The sequence below is a fragment of the Camelus ferus genome, chromosome 3, assembly GCF_009834535.1.
Source record: "Camelus ferus isolate YT-003-E chromosome 3, BCGSAC_Cfer_1.0, whole genome shotgun sequence".
In the NCBI taxonomy this organism is placed as follows: Eukaryota; Metazoa; Chordata; class Mammalia; order Artiodactyla; family Camelidae; genus Camelus; species Camelus ferus.
This window is the reverse complement of record NC_045698.1, coordinates 7,018,896-7,039,934: the sequence shown is the minus strand read 5'-3', so window position 1 is coordinate 7,039,934 and position 21,039 is coordinate 7,018,896. Positions and strand designations below refer to the sequence as shown.

The 21,039-nt window shown below is 42.2% G+C and overlaps 1 long non-coding RNA gene across 1 annotated transcript in view; it reads left to right on the top strand.

The window, feature by feature from the left end:
- Positions 1–355: 355 nt before the first annotated feature.
- Positions 356–21,039, top strand: part of LOC116660445 — a 74,354-nt gene continuing 53,670 nt past the window's right edge. The window contains exon 1 of the long non-coding RNA XR_004315972.1: positions 356–746. This is a non-coding gene — a long non-coding RNA (uncharacterized LOC116660445). The remainder of the gene's footprint in view (positions 747–21,039) is intronic.

Below are 21,039 nucleotides of genomic sequence, written 5' to 3'. Positions count from 1 at the left end.
CTTAAAAAGGATCTTTGAAAAAGTTAGGAATCATTGCTCCAGAGGATAGGCAATTACTTCCATGGAAATGTGATTTCAAATTTATTCTTAGCAAATTTCAAAAGACATCAGCAGGTTCAACTCCTTACAGACACGTTTCAGAGGCATGACTTTTATGAAACAGCCTACTCACCTTCATATACCAAACTTTATTTCCTTTTTTATTTCCTTACTTATAAGTCTTTCTTTAAAAAAATTAGAATCTCAGTTTTAAAGTTCTATTTCAATATTATTTTAAAACTTACATTCGTAGATAAGCTTGAGTTTGTAGCTAGAAACTGGCTATCAAAGTCTCTGGCTGCAACAGTTTTTAAAGAAACCACTGCATTTAAATTTGAGCTCAAATTACATGAAGCAAGGGAAGGAACGCAATGGAGGCTTTTTGCTCATTTTTGGGAAATAGAAGACGATGGGGAAATTTATCAGAGAAAAGCAGTCAATCTGTATCATGTTTTTGTGACGTGATTTGTTTATGGAGTGATACTTTTTTTTGTTTGAACTGATGCAACTTGGGGGTCTGGTGGAATTCTGGAACTTTCCTAAGAGACCAGTGCAAGGTAATTTTTTAATTAGTCATTTTCTCTACCACAGGGGTGGCCTACTTGTTATTGCAGCGGAGAAAAGCATCAGAAGGGCTTTGAAGGCGTGGAGCAGCCTCGAAGTTCTCAAGTTCTTATGAAACGTAGCAGCTCACTGGGAAGCCCAAGGTAAGAATTCATAATATTCAAAAGAAATCTTTGCTTCATGCTGGGAGATCAATTTGCTCTTCAAGGTTGAAGGCCAGCTTGATAAACTATTAGATCAGCTAAAGATACAGGATAGTTCATGGTTAATCTTCAAGGTAATCTCCCCCCATGGTGGCCTAGAAGGTGGAAACACAGGGATCTCAAACTTGAGAACCATACTGTTGAAACATGCTTGCAGCCCAAAGTCTCCCTATCTTACACGCCTCTGCTCTGCCACTGATAAGATAAGGATTTTTGAAAGAATTCCTCAAGAGAGGACTGTGATGTGGTGATGGCCATTTAGAGGGGGCTAAGAAGTGAGAGCTCCAGCATAACTTGTTAGGACTCAGGTCTCCTGCTGGCAGGAGCAACTGACTGTAGCCACGCTCAGGAGGTAAGCTCAATGTAGGATAAGAAATGCACTTTCAGAATTGGATTTCAAAAGGAATCATTCAACAGGCTGGCCTCCATATTGGCCTCTGCACCTTCTAAACAGAATAAGCAGATTCAGCAGGCTGCTACACAGTGGCTGTGAGAGCTGGCTGGTGGCCAGGGAGATCTACTGACCCAGGTTGGTCCTAATGATGTGAAAAGGTCATCACATCAGAACGTCAGTACAACACCTTATGAAGCTGACATAATCCCTTTAAGAATGAGCCAGGAGAAAAGCCTCAGTCCTTCCCACAGAAGCCCTTCCATCTTTCAAGGCCAACCTCCCGCAGTTGGACATGGACATTGCCGTGTGCTCAGAAGCTGTCTGGAGCAAGCTCTGGTTCCTGGGATCCCACATGCAGACATGATTTCCTTGAGATTTAAGGTCTTGAGAATGAAGCAGCTGTGGGGCCATCAGGCCATTGGCTATTGCCTGTCTATTCTTCCAGGTACCAGAGCAGAAAGGACTCATTCGGTGTATTCTTGGTAGAGGTGTTTTCAATAAGGAACAAACATAGGTTAATTAAAAGCAGATCTTGCTGAACAAAAGTAATTGTTTCTTTGATTGTGATCACTGATTTTGTGGGGAGAGGGAAATGAGAGAAGAGACCTTAATTTAAGGAGCAGCTTGACATTATGCCACTTGATTATGAAAACAGTGAATTTGGAAGTGCAAGTGAGATTACGTTCCTGAAGGGTGAGTTTGTCCTTGAAGAACAGCAAACGGTGAATATCCTCAGTGGGTCACAAGGTGGAGCCTGGAACAAATACCCTGGGGAATGTCTCAGTCACTCCACTAATTGAATCACTTGTGTGATTTCCCAGTGGGCTGTATGTAGGCTCTTTGGGGGAAAAAATCGATAGATCTTGACCTTTGCATTTTTATAGTATTCACAAATACGTGACACTCAAATATTTGTTGAAAGAATGAGTGAAGAGAGGAAGGAGGCAGGCCAGTTTCATTCAGTTTAGGTCAAGGCTATGAGCAAAACTAAGAATAGGCCGTGTTTGGTTTTCATCTCTTGTGTAAAGCTGTCCTTATATCTTCAGGAAAAGGTGTCCATGGTCCTCCCTGGTCCTACTGAACGTGCTATGGCATGTCCTCTCTTCCATCTTACTTCCTCACCTCTCTTTCCTACTCCTGCTGACTGGTGAATTCACAGACTTAGCACATGTGTATAAACACAGAGTAACATGAAAAAGTAATCTACCTCACCAAGCATTGTTTCTAATCTCAGGGTAATGTCTGCTCTAAGAAAGCTGGCCTTCCCAGTGTCCATGATTCAGGGGCCACCTCTCACCCTGCTAAGACATCTGGACTCCTTAACGTCTAGAGCCAAAGAGCAAAGTCAAAGGAGAGATGAAGTGTATCTTGCCAACACAAGGCTCATTTTTTGAGGGGTTCAGTTATTTCCCCCAAACATTTTCTTAAGTAAGCCACACTGGAAAAGGTCTTTCTTAAAGGAGAAATTTGTCTACCAACAATAGGATAGCAGAGGAACATCGTTATTTACACAAGAGAAACGAATGTGACATTCATTCTCTACAGAGTGATATTTCCCCCAAGGAGGCAAAAATTGGTTCTTGGAGGGGAGGAGGGTTGGTGAACAAACTTTAGATGTTATAATGATTTGTGGACCTCTAAAGTGTCATGGTGCATAGACATATAGTATACTGGTGCCATTAAAATTTCATGAGAAGGGGTGATTAGGAAAAGTCTAAAAAGGCTCCTTGGGTGGGAGGGATGATGATGAAAAAAAGTTGAGAAACACTGATCTACGTTAAGTGAGGTCATTTTCTTGGCCACGTTTCGAGGCCCAGCTAACATTCAGACTTCTCTAGGAAGCTTTCCTTTCTTAAAACCTGTCCCAGTCAATGAATTCTCAAAACTGTTTTCGTCAAGGCTATAGAAATGGTGATATTTGTGGTAATATCACATGACTTTCTCTGAAGCCCCCTGAGGGAGATCAGAGGTGTCAATTCAAGGGTGGAGACTATGGGATGGGCTGAGGATTCCAGAATAGATCACCTGTTACAGGACAGCTCATCCAAGTTCCCGTCTGCTCCCTCATCAGACGTGAACTTGTAAGGGGTCAAGAACAGCCTTCCCTACAAACATCTTTGGGGGTTTTCATTTCTTTCCTGTTGCTGTGTTGATTGGCTTCAATGTAGAGGATTGAAGGATTCATTGTCTGCTTACTTATTCAGTCATCATTTATTAAGTCCTTACTGTGTGCCAGGCATTATTCCGGTTCCTGGATACACAGCAACAATCTAGAAGGACCCAGCCCAGAAAGAAACCCATACACTCACGATCAATTAATCTACAATAAAGGAGGCAAGCGTATACAATGGAGAAAAGACAGTCTGTGTGATAAGTGGTGCTTCAAAAACTGGACAGCTACATATAAAAAATGAAATTAGAACATTCTCTAACATCATAAACAAAAATAAACTCAAAACAGGTTAAAGATCTGAATGTAAGACCCCAAACCATAAAACTCTTCAAGGAAAACATAGGCAGATCACTATTTGCCATAAATTGTAGCAGTATTTTTTTTGGATCTGTCTCATAAAGCAAAGGAAATAAAAACAAAAATAAACAAATGGGACCTAATTAAATTTAAAAGCTTTTGCACGACAAAGGAAACCATTGACAAAACAAGACAACCTACTTGAATGGGAGAAGATATTTGCAAATGATATAACTGATAAGGGGTTAATATCCAACATATATAAACAGCTCATACAACTCAACATCAAAAAATCACACAACCCAATTAAGAAATGAGCTGAAGAACTGAGTAGATATTTTTCCAAAGAGGAAATGCAGATGGCCAACGGGCACATGAAAAGATGCTCAACATTGCTAATCATCAGGGAAATGCACATCAAAACCACAGTGAGATAGCACCTCACTCCCTGTCAGAATAGCCATCATCAAAAAGACCACAAATAACAAATATTGGTGAGAATGTGGAGAAAAGGGAACCCTTGTACACTGTTGTTGGGAATGTAAATTGGTGCAGCCACTGTGGAAAACAGTATGGAGGTTCCTCAAAAAACTAAAAACACAGTGAAAAAAATATGACAATGAATATATGTATGTTCATGTATAGCTGAAAATTTGTGCTCTACACTGGAATTCAACACAACATTGTAAAATAACTATAACTCAATAAAAAAATGTTAAAAAAAACCCCCCAAACTAAAAACAGATACCATATGACCTAGCAATTCCACTCATGGGTATGTCTGAAAAAAAATCCAAAACACTAATTTGAAAAGATACATGCACCCCCAATGTTAATAGCATTATTTACAATTGCCAAGATACGGAAGCAATCTCAGTGTCCATCAACAGATAAATGGGTGAAGATGTGCTCTACACACACACACACACACACACACACACACACACACACACACAATGGAATATTACTCAGCTGTAAAAAAGACTGTAATTTTGTCATTTGCTGCAATATGATGTACTTATAGGGTATTATGCTAAGTGAGATAAATCAGACAGAGAAAGACAAATACTGTGTAATGTCACTTATATGTGGAATCTAAAAAAATACAACAAACTAGTGAATATAACAAAAAAGAAGCAGACTCACAGATATAGAGAACAAATTGGTGGTTACCAGTGGGGAGAAGGAAGAGGGGAGGAGCAATATAGGGGTAGGGGATTAAGAGGTACAAACTATAATGTATAAAATAAGCTACAAGGATGTATTGTACAACACGGGGAATATAGCCAATGTTTTATAATAACTACAAATGGAATATAACCTTTAAAAATTGTGAGTCACTGTCATACACCTGTAACTTAGATAATATTGTATATCAACTATACTCCAATGAAAAATAATTTTTAAAAAGGACCCAGTTTCTCCTCTCTAGAGCTTAATCATTAAGGGGAAGCCAGGTAATCAATGCATAAACAATAACATAGCCATTTGTAATAAAATTCTTCTATTTTTAAAACTGGGTGGAGGGACAGAGAATGACTGAGGGCTCCTCAGATCAGGAGATCAGGATGGACCACTGTGAGTTGAGGGCCACTGAAGGATGAGAGTAGTGCCAGCAGGAGCAGGTTTGGGAGAAGTGCATTCTTGGCTGGGAAATATTCCTACAAAGACCCCGAGAGGGGATGGGAAATAATCTCTGGCTACATTATGGACCATAGAGGGACAGGAATGAGCAAAGGAGACGACTGCTGTCATGAAGGCCAGAGATGGTGGTGATGTGGCCATGGCAAGAGATGGATGGATTTGGGTTAAGCTTTGGAGGTAGAGATGTTAATGAGTCCAAGTTCATACCGCTTGCCGCACGACTAGCCAATAAATCGAAAGATGAGTGACTGGGGCAAGGAATAGCTACTTTATTTGCAAAGCCAGCAAACCAAGAAGATGGTGGACTGATGTCCTAAAGAACCATCTTAATGTGGAATAAAACTGAGACTTCTTTTATGTTAAGAGAAAGGGGAGGCAGTAAGGTTCAAGATTAAAGGACAAAGCTGAGTGCAGACTTCTCGGAGTCATCTGGCCTTCAGGGGATGAATAACTATTCTTTGTTCTTCTGCTTTCTCACGTGGTGCCGGCTCACAAGACTCCTGCAAAAACTTCAAATTGTTAGCAGTTATTTTTACTCTACCATTCTTATTTCTGCCTATTAACAAGGTTTCTGGGCTGAAAGCAAACTTATCTATACCAAGTACTAGCCATAACTAGCTTGGGACCATGGGATGGAAACTTTCTTCAAGGAACTTAATGAGCTATTCGGGGACAAGCAACATTTCTCTAATATTTAGTTCTTTCTGTGCCAGGCTAGAGTGATAAAAGTATTTAAGCTAAAGAATGAGGGAGGCAGTTCCAACATAGTGTTAGTTCTGCTCTTCCTCTGTTACAGGCCCAGGAGGGTCTGATGGACTGGAGGTGGGGCGTGAGAAAAAAAATGAAGACATCAGAGATGATTCTCAGGCTTTTGACCTGAGATACGAGGTAAAGGAAAGGATCACTGCTAAGACTGGAAGGACTGGGTTGAGAGGAATTGGTCCAGGGAGAAAAGTTTGATATTTCTATTGATATACAAGTAGAGACATCAAATAAGCAGTTAAATACACAAATCAAGAGTCCAGTGGGTCAAGATGGGGATAAAAATTTAGGGAACCTGAACTGCAGCAAAAGACACGAGGGAGACAGGCGTCTTACACTACTTGTGCCCAGAGCCACTCATGGCAAACTTGGTATATTCTACCTTTGTCTTTGCCTTACTTTTCCGGGGGGAATAACTGTGTTCCAGAGGAGATGATAGATTCCTCCAGTTAGAGGCCAGATCTCTTACTTCTCTGGGTCTTTCCCAGGACATGAAGGATCTCAGTGTCCTGTCAGAGCCCTTTAATCTTGTACTAGCGTTCAGAGAGAGCTCTGAGCTCCTTTTCCTCACTATGAAACCAGGGGGGCTTCTCTGCTCTGGTTTTGCGTGAGTTTCAGGCCACCACGGCTCCCTGCCCACCTGTAAGGATGCCTTAAGCCTCTGCAGCTGCTGGGAGGGTTGTCAGGAGAGCAGGACTGGTGGGTTCCATTCCTTTCTTCTTGACCAGATCTCCCATTTTTTCTCATCTGAAGCAAAAGCAAAACTGAACCAGACCAAAAAAGGCAAACAAGACTCAGCTCTATTTAGAAAACAAACACGGAGATGATAACTCGCCCTCTTCCCTTTATTTCTCGTATCCAAGGAGCTAACTTTCAGTTTTCCTTTGTTGGAAGTGAAATGGACGTTTCCCCCTTTCTGTTGGCTTTGTAATATTTGCTTAGCAACTCTTTAGTAATGGTAGGGAATTACAGCTTGTCCCAGTCAACTCATTCTCAGAACTGTTTTCCTCAAGTATGTAAAAGTGGTTATTTCCTCCTCAATCCTCCGACAGGGAAGATGAGAGAAAGGCCTGGGGCGGTGGCAGCCGCTTAAGAATGAGGAAGCGTTTTTGCTAGAAAAGGCTCCTAAAGTCACAGGCTTTCATCATGAAAGGGACAGATTCTATCCAGAATATTTTGGAAATCTTCTGAACAAATATTTAGCAGACCTCGATGCTGCCTTGAGGATGACACGTACTCTTCTTAATCATTTTAGATCAGGCCTTCGGAGAAGTTATAGCACTCAGAAGGTGCTTGATAGAAACATGTAGCTTGAGCCATTAATCCAGTTCACCATGTGCTGTGTCCAGCAGAAGAATTTTAGCCTTCTCTGATTAGGAGTCAAAAACAGAAGACCAAGTCAGATGCCTAATATCGTCTTTATGCAATTCTATCCTCCTAGGTTGATTCACTGGTATTGCCAGATTCCCATACATTTTTTTAAACTAGTAATTTGATAAAGTTAACTCCTCTGTTCCCTGATCCCAGTAACTAGGAATCAGTGTTAACCAAGGATATAAAAATAGGAGGGGCTGAGGTACTGACCTGTCATGGACAAAATTTTCTAAGGAGAAAGCATGCTGTTTGGGATTGAAGAAAGCATGGTCCCTCTTCTGTGGTTGTGAGTGAACACAGTGGGAATGACAGCCAGATTGCTTCTGGTGGCAGCCAAGATCACACCTGATCACCAGGCAGTTCTCAGAGTTTGAAAGGAAACTGGCGCGATTTGGGGATCATGAGAAAACCAGGAGAAATCTCACGGGACCACAGGTAGCTCTTCCCTCCTGCTCCATCCCATAGCATTCTGCGGGTGCTGGTTGGTGGGATATAATTCATTTCACATACGTGGTTTAAATAGAATGCAAACAAATTCCTGTTACAATTACTCTCCCCTTTAAACTGTTAATACAATTTCTAGTGTACATTTTAAAAATTTACTTAAAATTACATTATTCAATTCTGAAAAATATATCATCTTTAAAAATAAAAGTAGATTTGACTTACTTGGCAAGTCTCTTTGAATACATATGAAACTAAGCTAATAAAAATAAATCATGAGGATGAGACTGAAACACACACACACACACACACACAAAGGAGGTAAAGCATCACTCAATAGAACCACAAACAAATGATTCTCTTAAAGAAAATCTCTAAAATTTGCTTAGAGTAATGGAATCTTCATGGTTTTGAAATAAGTCAAGGCTCTTGGCACACTGCTAGTATGCATAAATGTGCAATTCCCCACCCCCAGCCCAGCAATCCCAACTCCAAAAGGGAAAGTTGGCTTTGTTAATGGGGTAAACAAATCTGTTGTATACTTCATATTTGCTATACTCTTCCTTAAATATTTGGTTTTGAAAAATCATCCAATTATTGCTGTCCCACTGTAGGAACGACAAAATTGTAGTTGGAGGCTATAGGTCATTGCCTGGGGGCCTCACAGCGACTGAGACTACCTGCGGGGCTGCTGCAGCCCTGGGTTCTTCTCTACACTCCAGCTGGCAAACCAGGGGTGATGCATAAGCATGTATGCTGATAAAGCACTGCGTGCAGAGGCTCCCAGGCAGACATTCATAAACGTGACACACTTGAACTTGCTTTCAGTGGAATCCTACAGATAAAGATTTATTCCACAGCTCAGTGCAAATCCAGCCTGAGAGCTCATTGTCATAACCTTCAGATATCATGACCGGGTCCTTTTGTGACTTCTGTCAGTTCAGCCAGCCAAAGACATCTACTGCCTGGAGGAGAAGGTCGTGATGAGAGGATGCCCATCCCAGGGGAGAAGGGTGTGCGGGGCTCTGGTGCAGGAGAAGCTGCCAGAGACTCGGAGTCTGGAGGCTGGGTTCTTGGTGGCTCCACTGTGACTTACCTTTCTAATCTTGGGCAAGCCACTTGATTTCTTTGGACCTCATTTTCTTTAACCAAACCGAATGATTTGGATGAAATAATTTCTAAACTTCATCTCTAAATAATTGTGTGATCCCTTCTGAGGAATCAGAACTCCATCCCTCACCTCACCTCTCAGCTTTTCTTACCCTGCTCCTCTCCAAGAGAAAGTTATAGCTTGAAGGATAGCCCTAGTTAAGTAGGTGGGTGTGGAGCGGAAGACAAGAAAGCGCCAAACCACTGAGCAGCCCGCTGCCAGGTGCGGAGCTGTCCTTGGTAGATGATGTGCCAGCATCCTGCAGGCTTAGCTCCTCTTCCCTTTTCTGGTTTCTTTAAGGTAAAAGGTGAGACCTGTAGCCCTCAGCATCACTGGGCCCTTTCTGGATTCTTTCTGATGCCATGTGTACTTAAAGAAATTTGTGCAATTATTTCGTTATGAGATATATTTAAACCTTAGCCAGATAGATTTTACCTGAGCAAGAATCCCTCTCTTAGACAATTAAATTCTCTTTTAATGTTCCTATGCCACATTTAATAATCTTTGTGTCCCTCTACAGCATTTCTGGATTGGTAATCCACTCCATTTTTATACACATTGGGTTGGAAAATTTGGAACTGCTATATATTTAGCAGGTCTCCAAATGAAGTCCATTTTTAAGAAGAAGAAGAAAAAAAAGAACAAAACTCTCTTCTACTATAATTGAATTTTCTCTAAGGTTTTAGCCACCATTATGGGGGATTAAGGGCTATAAAAACTTCTAAATTTTAGATATGCTGCAGTTAAACCAATAGACTAAAACTTAGTTTGAATTATAGCTGTGAAACCGCATTATTCTAGAAATAATTCCAGTACAAATGCCATAAAAGTGATGATTTTTTTTTTTTGTGATCTAGGCTTTCTTCCCCCAATTTCCTCTCAGATGGTCTTATGACATCTCATGGCAGTTTGAAACTGAATTATAAGTGGTAAGATGCATTAGTCAAACATTTATTCATATGCTTAAGTCAGTATTGATTAAAAATATTTAAAATTTTCTATTTTGTCAATAATTTTAGGTTTCTGTTGGCATGGACTTCTGGGCTATGTTCTTGCTTTATCCCTGTTTATCACCTCAATTTTTCAATCAAGCATTAGTTCCAGTTAATTGTCGTTCATTATGTCCCTTTAATATTGCCCAGAGAGAGTTAACTCCTACCTGCCATGTATTTTAGATGCTCTGTATGAGTTCCATGAGACCCAGGAATTAAGCTTAACTATTTAGAGTGAGAAGATTGAGTCTCAAATATGCGATCTGAGGCCACGCAGAAAGAAAAGGAATTATTTAGGGCCAGAAAAAAGAAGTATGTAGGAAAAAGATCACCTGCTAACTTGAAAAGAGGTAAAATGTAAGGAGTGTCAGATGAGTCACATATCAGATTGTTTAACTACAGACATTCTATCAAAATGTCTTGACTCTACAAGAGCATTTCATTAAATGAAGTGTGCAAATACCAGGAGTGGGATTGCTGGATCATAGGTAAATTCTCCACAAAACCCCCAACAACAGGGTAAAGGGAGTTTCTGGGTTGGTGAACACATCGAGGTGTGGGAGGTTGTAATGAAAGTCTCTTTCCTCACCTGCCTGTCACACCCTGCCCTGTGCCTCTCTTCCATTTGGCTGTTCCTGAGTTGTAGCCATTATAGTAAACCCAATAATAGTGAGTAAAGTGTTTTTCTGAGTTCTGCAAGCTGTTCTAGCAAATTATTGAGCCCAAGAAGGGGGATGGGAACTCTTCACTTATAGGCAGTTAGTTGGTCAAAAGTACCAGACTCGCAAGAGGCCAGACTCGCAACTGGCGTCTGCAGTGAGGGGCAGGCTTGTGGGACTGAGCCCTTAACCCATGAATCTGTCTGACTCTGGATACATAGTGCCCAGATAGAATGGAAATGGAAATGGAAATGGAAATGGAAATGGAAGCCACACATTGGGTGTCAGAGTTTTGTAAGAAGAAGAAACAAGGGTTTTCTTTTAGCCTAGATGTAGGTGATGTTTCTGCCCTCTCAGCAGCTGTGTGAGGGTAGTTTTAGTTATAAGGGACAGAAACTGAATTTAATGTAACATATATTTCCCGTGTCAGGGAAGTCCAGGGTTGCCTAGGCTTGAGGAGCACATGCAGTGACATCACAATGTGGCCTGTCTACCTTTTGAATCTGCTGCCCTGAGTTGCTTCATTCTCAAGCAGATTCTCCACGTGGTGGCAAAGGTGGCTGCCAGCACACCTGGGCTTAGGTCTTCCCAGTGATGAAGCTAGAAGTCCACAGAGAGTGTCTCTTTTCTGATGATTCCAACAAGATCGCTGTGGGGAGAGGGGCTGCCCGTCCAGCTCCCATGAGTGTCAGTCCCTGAAGTAATAGCTCTGCCCAGGGGCTTGGGTTTCTCTGGTGCACCAAACCCGAGTCATGTTCCCTCTCCTAGGGTGGGGGAAGAGGTTCATCTGTTGGAAGGGCTTCTGTTACTGGATAAAATGGAGGGAAGGCAAAGTGAGAGGATAAAACCCATAATTACAACAGTCCACCCCAGCCACCTTCCAGAAGAAGCAGGAGACAGCTGCAGGTACCCAACCACTGCCTTCATTTACTCAAGCCACCAAACTCACTGTTTCCTGCCTTCAGTATTTTCTCTGATGAGAAGTGAGGTCAAGAGTGTCCCCTAATCAGCATCAGTGACTCTTTTACACATCTGTACTCACGAGACACTGCTCATGATTTAGCTGAGGTTCAGTATTTATATTACTCATGCTCGGAGTCAGTTAAATTCATTTGGGATCTGAAATCGCGACAGAACAGCAGGCCTCTAGGGCCGATGGCTGATACGTGGACATGCCAGCACAGAAGAGGAAGCATCTCGGGGTTGACAGTGTCACCGCCCCTGCCAGGTGAATGTTGTTTTGTGTTTGAGCCATTCTGTTGTTAAGAAACAGATACTCTTCAGTCGAATTGCATGGAGAAGCAAAAATTGATTGTCAACAAGTTTGTGGCTTGGAATGTTATTACTCGGGATAAATTGTAAGGGGAAAATGGTCTTTATGAGAGTGTTGATATATTTTTAATAGAAACTCTCCATCCCTGATACAGTAGATTATAAATATTTCCAAGGGGAAATGGTACAGTAGGTTTATCACATAAGTGCTTTATGCTGGTTTGAGTGGATTGAGTTTCTTCAGTGCCAGAAACTCTGAGAGTATTTACTAAACAAGAGACACAAACATCCTCTCTATTATTAAGACTTTAGGTCATTTGCATCCTGGGCCATCATTTTTAATTACTTGGAAAAGTGATGTGCTATTAGACTTCAGTCATAGAGATGGAGAGGAAAAAAATCATTCTGTTGAAATTTGTCTCTCTATTTTCAGCTATGCATGTATACTTCAGATTATTTTCTATTGTAGGTTATTACAAGACATTGAATATAGTTCCCTGTGCTGTACAGTAAAATTCTTCACTTAGGGAGTCGACCTGGACATGACGTAGTTTGTATTGACACAGTGGTCTTTGATCTTGTTCTCCTCCATTTCTTTGGAAATTGGTTTAGACCCAGTGGTGGCAGTGGGGCTTTCAAACCAGCCTGGTTATGCCGGCTGGAGGGCCACGAAGGAAGCAGAGGGAAGTCGGATGTCTGCGGGGGAAAAGCAGGCAGCTGTCTATTTGCTCCGACCAGCTTTGCTATGACATCCCTTTATCCAGTGTGTGTCCACGTGCCTGGAGGGGATGGACAGGGAAGACGAAGTTCCACCGAGGCAGCGAAGGGCATCAGGCTCGTCTTACTCCCCGGGGCTTGCCTGAACTGGAGCAAGGGGGAAAGCTAGGTGTGATGAAACGTGGGAGAAACCCCCTTGGAGGCTGGGCAGTGTGGGCAGGTCTCTTCTGACCACCCACTGACTTCTCTGGATGCCCGCAAAGGGGACGTAGGAGCTTCCAACTCAGAAATAGCCACTGAAGCCCAGGGCCTCTCCCCTGTTCGTGGTGCAGAGCAGTGAGTCACACCACACACTCAGGCTGATGTAAGTCTCACGACGTGGCATCTGTCAGGCACTCTCAGATCCTCTGTCTGCAGTAGTTGGATAGGGTCTCCTATACAGAACTTTATGACAGTGGACGAAGGGATATGTTGAGAACAACTGGGTCTGTATTCCAAAGTGAGACAGATGAATAGATGTAGATGTAGATATGTGATTTATGAGATAGCATAATATTATAATATGTAATATTTGTAATATATTAATAGCTATGTCATACACATATATACTATATATTCTATTACATATATAGTATATGCAATATATAATATGTTAAGGTGTTACATGTTACATGAATACACACATAATACAATGTTATTAATACATCTCTGCCATCTATACAGTATTATTTATGATGTAGGTGATTGCACATGGATTTATTTATTGAGACACATACAACCATGTGGTGGGATGATTTTTGGGTAGACTGTCACTTAACCCACTGCAGCCCCTCTTCCTGCAGAGGTATTTCCCCAGGAGACGAATTTTATCTCCTTTATACATACTTTCTTTTACTCAAGAAGCAAATCTTTTCAATAAGGTATCCTTCAGGCCAGTGGTTCTTGAACTGTGGCCCAGGACCGGCAGCGTGGGCCTCACCTGAGCACTTGTGAGAGATGCAGTTTCCAGGGCCCCGCACCAGCCCTGCTGGCTCAGGAAGGGATGCTGTGGTCCAGTGATCTGTGTCCCTGCAGGCCAGTTTGGGCATCCTGGGCATCTCAAGTTGGAGAACTTCTGCTGTGGAGCCAGGTGCTTTCAGAAGAAACTCGCTCTCTTCTGCAGGACTGTGTTCTGGTACCCTGGGAGATGTATAGTTTCCTGGTGCCAAGGGTTCAGCCCTGCCCTCCTCCTCCTCCTCCCATCCCAGGTGTGGAAGAGCTGTGAGCCCAGAGAAGCCCCAGCTCAGAACAGCTCCTCTGAGAGAAGCAGGGCTCTCAGCTGCTCAAATGCACTTTGGGAGGGTTGTGGGCTGAATTGTGCCCCTCCCCCATTCATATATTGAACCATCACCTCAGAAAGTGCTCTTATTTGGAGAGAAGGTCATTGCAGATACAACAGGCTAAGTGGAGGTCATACTAGAACAAGGTAGGTCCCTCATGCAGGGTGACTGCGGTCCCATAAAAAGGGAAATTTGGACACAGACATACAACCAGGGAAGACACAGTGTGAAGATGAAGGCAGAGACGGAATGCCAAAGATGACCAACAAACTCCCAGGAAACAAGGAGAGAGGCTCCGCCACAGCCCCCGGCAGGAACCAGCCCTGCCAACACTGCCATCTTGGACTTCCAGCCTCCAGCTTGTGAGACAATACATTTCTGTGTTCAAGCCACCCAGTGTGGGGTCCTTTGTATGGAAGTCCGAGAAAACTAAAACAGGAGCATTTAGGGTTACTTTTCTTTTGAGCTGGCCTGAGTTCTGAACAATTAACTTCAAGAGAACTTTTTGAGCACAACCCATTTGTCAGCTGGGAACTGCCTTACAGCCTGAGCAAAAGCTCTCTGTCATGTTGACAATTATTTGGGACATGCAGTTCTCAGTTCCTAAGAGTGTTCAAGATGATATTTTTAGTGAATTTTAAGTGATCTTAATATCTTAAAGCAGGTTGTCAGAAGAATAATATTTTAGGTTTTATGGCACTTTTGACCTCCTTCTCCTCCTTTATCTTTACTTCCTCTTAGAATTGCCCTTTATAAATGTTTTTCCCTTAGGATTTTTCATTTGTTTGGAGCTACAAATCAATACAATTAGAAAAGTCTTAGCTGAAAATGAAAGTAAATTAATGTATATGTTGAAGGAACATTTCGTGCTAATTTTTCTCTTCCAATTAGCCCAATTAGTCAGTGACATCTAGGATTGTCTTCCAGAAATAATTATGGGCCAAAAGTCCAGTTCTCAACTTTAATGAGTTGTTCCAAAAGAGCTGGTCTTCCTGCACAAATTGAGAAGTACGAGATGTTCTGGGTAATAATTCCAAGTGTTTATGCTCCTTCTTCCCCTTGCTCATTAATTTTTGTCAATTGAATTTAAGACTTTAAAAATTTTAAAGAAGTTATTTTTCCCTGGTTATATGAAACTGCCAAAAAAGTTTACGTAGTATATTTTGCCTTTAGTACCTTTCAATATTAACCGTAAACACACACACACATTCACGTCTTTTAATTCATAAATGGGCAAGATTAGCAAACCCAAGAGGAGAGTGATGATCTCTACCACTGGCACCTGTTCAGTGCGTACCTCACTTCTCAGTCTGCTTCTGAGAATAAGAATGTATTTCACAACCACAAAAACTTGGAACTAAGAAATGATGATTACATTCTGCAGCCTGGTTTTTGGAGCTCGTCTTAATGAGGGAAAAGTACTGTGACGCATCTTCATAAAAAAGAGCTGCTTCCAAATGGTCACTAGGTGCCCGTCCCTTATCAGCCTGCAGGTGCCAACTGAAATCACTTTTTCTTTAATTCTCTAAGTGACGTGACTTCAAACTTCCCCCTGCAGATCCCTGACCCCTTAAATGATGCCTTAGGTATTTGGAGGGATTTCTGTGTATTTGGGCTTTATGTGTTCAGCTCTCTCATGACCTTCACCTCCAGTCTCATCTTCTTGTCACCACCCCACAGCCCCTGCTGTCATTGGCCCTCATGGGGAGTCCCCACTGTTGGACACAGCCTCCCTCTTTTGGTGAAGGCTAAAGGGCCACTACTCTGGCCATAGGAAGGGACATCCTGGCCCCCTTTGCTTTTCTGTCTCTAACATAAACAGTCCTTTCCTTCAGAGTCCACAGCACAGTCAGAGTCAGGCTGCATCACTAAGGTTCTGCTGCATGTCTGTGGGCGACAGAAGGAAGTACGATGGCAAGAATAGTTTACGACTGTTACGAGGCATGGTTTTCAGAAGGAGCCACTCCCTTTACCCATTATAGCCACACATTTGACGTCCAACCATTACAAAGTCAAAGAGAAGACAACGATCCCCTTTATCGCAGACTACGATCCATCTCCAAAGTCTGTGTTCTGTGTTCCCACGGGCACCTCTTCCCAGGCGGATGGATTCTGGGAATACATACTCACTCCAGGCCAAAGTGCTCACCTCTCACCCCAGGGGCTCCCAGGATGATCATGTCAGAAGATGATGATTCAACATCAAGATACTCTCCAGGGTCCAGGAGAGTCCACGCAGATAACACCAGCGTGCATGTTAACAGCAGCTTTAGTCTTGCTGGGCCAAGCGTACTTCTTTTTCTAGTCCGGACTGCAGCAGGAGGGGAAGATCTACGTCTTTGAGACTTTCCTGAAGCTCCAAGCCTCAAGTTTGCAGCCCAGTGAGTTACTGAGAAAGATGAACTTAAATCCCCAGTGAGCCTTAGCTTATTCACAGCCAGCCAAGAGTCACTTCTTTCATCTTCCCCCTCTGCCCCCCCAAGAGCACAGTTCAAACACAGTCCTATATGGTTGCTTTTGTATTGGGTCACCTCGCAGTTTTCTCCTGGAACAATGCGCAGGAACTCACTTTACATCCGTGGAGCTGAGAGGGTGCATCAAGAGACAGCTCTGCAGATCCAGAGATTTAGAGTCCAGTTTCAGACAGGGCACCTTCATATACAAATATCCAGACCTTGATTTCACAGGCTGTGTTGATCTTAACAAAAATCTTGTCAGAAGGTGAAAGGTCAATTTTTACTTTCACGAAGCTAAATGAAGAAGAGGTCACCTGAATCTGTAGTCGGCAAGGCTGTGCATCAGGAGTTTCAGGGTGTATGTTCCGACCTTGGATGTGCTGTTCTCCATGATACCTCCCGGACAGTTTCATGTTCAAAAGTCCTAAATCCTAAAGAGGGTGACTAGTATGCTGATTCTATGTGTGAATACTGTTTTGTATTTCTTAACAAAGCTGATTTTTCTCCTAATTTTATATGTGTTGCACATACTTCCTCCCCAGAATAGTTTAATTTTGAGGAGGAACACTCATGAATTACTATCTTGATGATTGTAGCAGGATCAAGGAACTTCAGAAATGAGAGAGCCATGGTCCCCTCAATGAGTAATGGAATGATGGGGAAGCAGGTTCAAAAACAAACGATCATGACACAGTATAGACACTGTACTGGTGGAATTTATAAATACCTTGAAAACACAGCATATGGTGGAATTCTACTTGGCTAAGGTTCAGTGAAAGCTAAAGGGAAGAAGTCTGTGTGTGTGTGTGTGTGTGTGTGTAATATTAGGAAGATGAGTAAGGTCTTGCTAAGGTAGATTAACAGAGAAAGATATTCTAAACATGGAAAGAATATGAGCAAAGCCCTGGAAATATCTGAGAAGGAACAGATTACCTGCTACAAGATTAGAAGACAGAGAGAGAATGAAGTTAAGTCTGGAAAGACAAACTAGGGTCAGTTTGTGAAGGGTCTTGCATCCTATGTTAAGGAGTTCCTGGCTTCTTCTATAGGCAGTGCAAATTCTCAGGTACCTATGAGCTGATGTGGTCTATATTCTGTGGCCAACAGAATAGGTGCTTCTTTTCTCAGGATGCAGGGATATGGCTGAGAAGGGGCTGCAGGAGGGGCCACGGAAATGGTTCTCTCTAAAAGATGAGGGGAAGGAATATTGGGTTTCCTTGTCAAAAGCTGGATGTGCTATACTGGGCTGAAAGCACTGGGGAGAGGGCTGGTTCTTGATGTAGATTCGGGAGTCATCAGAGTATAAGTGATGGACAAATGTATGTGTTGTTAGAAATGGGCTGGAAGAAATTCAAGGAATAGTAGTCTTTAGGAGGCAACTAGATGAATAACATCCATGGCAGAGACCAAAAAAGTACAGTCAGAGATGTAGGAAGAGAGTCAGTTAATTGTGATGTGATCAAATGGAAGAAGGGAGAGTTTCAAAAAGCAAGAAAGGATCAAATGTATAGGAGGTCCAGAAAAATAGTAGAAAATCATCCAAGGATTTAGCAATAAAGAGCAAGAAGAAGTTTCTTTTGAGGTGGAATGATTTTGGAGGGGAGAGAGGGTTGCAGGGGTTGAGAATGAAGGAGCAGGGGAACCCCTAGGTTCGAATGGAGACAATTATTCATAAATATTTAAGAGTGTGAATGACTACGTACACAAGGCTTCTTACATCTGTACTCATCCATTACTTCGAGCTAATTATGTGATCTGGGCAAAACAGATACCTCTGTTCCCCCTGTAAAGTGGCTTTCCTGTTGATGCTGGAATTTGCTGACCAGAAGAAGTAAGTGTCATGGTGAGTAAGGAATTCTCTTGTTGTGAATTAAGAAGTCGTCATTTTTATTTAGGTATCAGTCTCTCAGGAACGGCTGGAGCCAGTTCCCAGGAGACCTCTGTGTACCTGGCAGAGCCCAGGACTAAGTGTCCAGTGCTGCTCTCGTGGGAGACTGGGTCCTACCCAGTCCTCCCAGCAGCTTCTGAATCTGTCTTCCTTGCACATGAAACACTTGTCAGTCCTTTTCGTGAAGGATCTTGTGGGAAGACTTTGAACCATTTGCATTTGTGGATTGTTGGCTTTTTTATTACCCACATTCTGACTGTCTCCTGTTGCACGAGTAATTGAGATGAGCAGGTAACTTGGCAGCATTAGATACTGTTGTCCCCCTGTGTTTCTGCATCCTCTTGTGGTTTTGTTACTTTATGGTGGCATCTCATTATACCAAGACCTCCTCTAAGAAGTGACTTGTCATTAAAAAAATCATTTTAGCTGCAGCACGTGTCCGTGTGTGTGTGTGTGTAGGGTGGCTGTCACTGGTGGTAACCTACATCTAACGTGGCCCTTCTCTTCCCCTCCCAGAAGTGTTGAGCGCAGGAGTCTCTTGCCCTGAGCAAGTCCAGTTCCTACCACTCTCAATCAAACTTCCCTTTCTCATTTGACTTGAGGGGCTCTTGTGCCCTGAATGTAATTTTTTTGCTCAATAAGCCTGACTCATAAATCCACTAGGAGTTATTAATGTTCTTGTGACTTTGGCTCCAGAGAGTGGCTGTATCTTGACCTATGATTCAGTAGATACCTTTCAAAGAGTCGAACACTGGAATTGCAGAGACACGATATTTATATACTTTCCTTCACCCAAGATTTCAAGGACGAAGGAGAAGGTGAATGCATCCTGAAGGAAGTCTAAAGAACAATGGATGTGAGTCATTTGAAGAGAATAAAGAGGCTATTGGGATATCATTCATAATTAATTTGGAGGACAATGGATATAGAGACTGTTTTTGTCCAATGTATTATTACATTTTTGTACTTTTATATTAAGATACTTTTCAATTGTGTTAGAGTTCTCCAGGATATATGTATGTACAGTATATAATATACCATATATAATAACATAATATATATATACTGGGAGGTCCAAAATCTGCAGTTCAAATCTGAAGGCCATCAGACTAGAGCCCCAGAAAAAATCCTATGTTGTTTTCAAGTCCAAAGGCTGTCCTGCTGCAGGGAAAGAGCTGATTCTGCAGTTCATGACTGAAGGCTGTCTGCTGGCAGAATTCCCTCTTAGTCCTGGGAGGTCAATCTTTTGTTCACTTAAGACCTTCAACTGATTGGATGAACAGATGCCCCACATTATGGACGGCAGTCTGCTTTATTCGTAGTCCACCAACTTAAATGCAAATCTCATCCCAGAAACACTCAGAATAGTATTGGGTCATGTATCTGGGCACCAGGTCCAGCCAAATCGATACATAAAATGAACCCTCACACTAACGCTCTCCTAAAGTGTGAAAGCATTTTGATTGGAATTACATTGGTAGCAGCTTTTTCACTTTTGAGAGGGTGGTTGACTTCTCCTGCATAAATGGCAAAGAAGGGGCAGTCACGGGAAGCCATATTTAGGTGGGGGTGGAATAGTGGGGAAGTGTTCCCTTCTGGTGAGTCAGTGGGGGAGTTTGAATCTTAGAACCTGTTTGACTGCATTCAGTGTAAGTTCATGAGCCCTACACTGCTATGTTTGTGTGTATGTCCAGCCTCAGGTAAACCTTCAGAAAACTTTGGGTTGAATGCAAGGATGCTTATCGGAAAGAATGAACAGTTGGGTGACGATGCCATCTTATGTCAATTTGAATTTGAAACAGGATGTTATTCTAGAATCTGTAACTTTCAACATTTTTATATGTAGCTTGAATAAAAATAGGCAGGTGTGATTATTATAATTTTTGATGTCACAAATCTAGATTGGACAGTGGATAAGTCAGACCATAAACATAAGGATCCAGGATCATGGGGAGAAGAGAAAAATGAAAAACTGAATCTAAGTAGAGACTTACAGGAGCACATTGGTGACCCTACTCTTGGCTTCTCGAGTACGTCTGCAAACTGTTGGAAAGCGGAGTCATGGCTTAGTCATAGGGTATGTGTAACAGAGACGTAGGAGACTTGAGGTGAGAATGGATTTGATGAATTTCCTGAGGCCAACTGGATGTACTGAGAAGCTTGAGCTGAGTGTACTTGTCAAGTCAGCATCACCCACTGGCGGAGGGTACGATCCTCACCAGAAAGTCGCGAAACAATCACCACTAGTCATAGTCTCACACAGCATTGCTGAATGGGGCTTCCACATAATAATTGCTGGAGTTGGGGCGCTCAGTGAGATATTTCCCCGTAATTTTTCTCATTACTGTCACATTATTTAGAAGATCAGCACTCAGAATCTGTTTCCACAGTGGAAGTTTTTAGAGTACAAATCCATTTATGATGGCAAATGTATCTCTATTAGTATATTTTAGCTCAAGTCAATTATGTAAGTGCTCTGTAAGACTTTTATTTTGCCCAACGTTTCATCAGCATCAAGGATTTAAGAAGCTGTTTGATCTTTCCTTTTCTGAAACTCCTTTATAAGAGTGATGGGTTTACTAAAATTTATAGTGGAGCTAACCTGATTACTCTGAGCCATTTTAAGAGGATTAGACTATTCAGGGGAGGATGGATTCTAATCCCATGACTAATGTTTTAGCCAATACAGCAC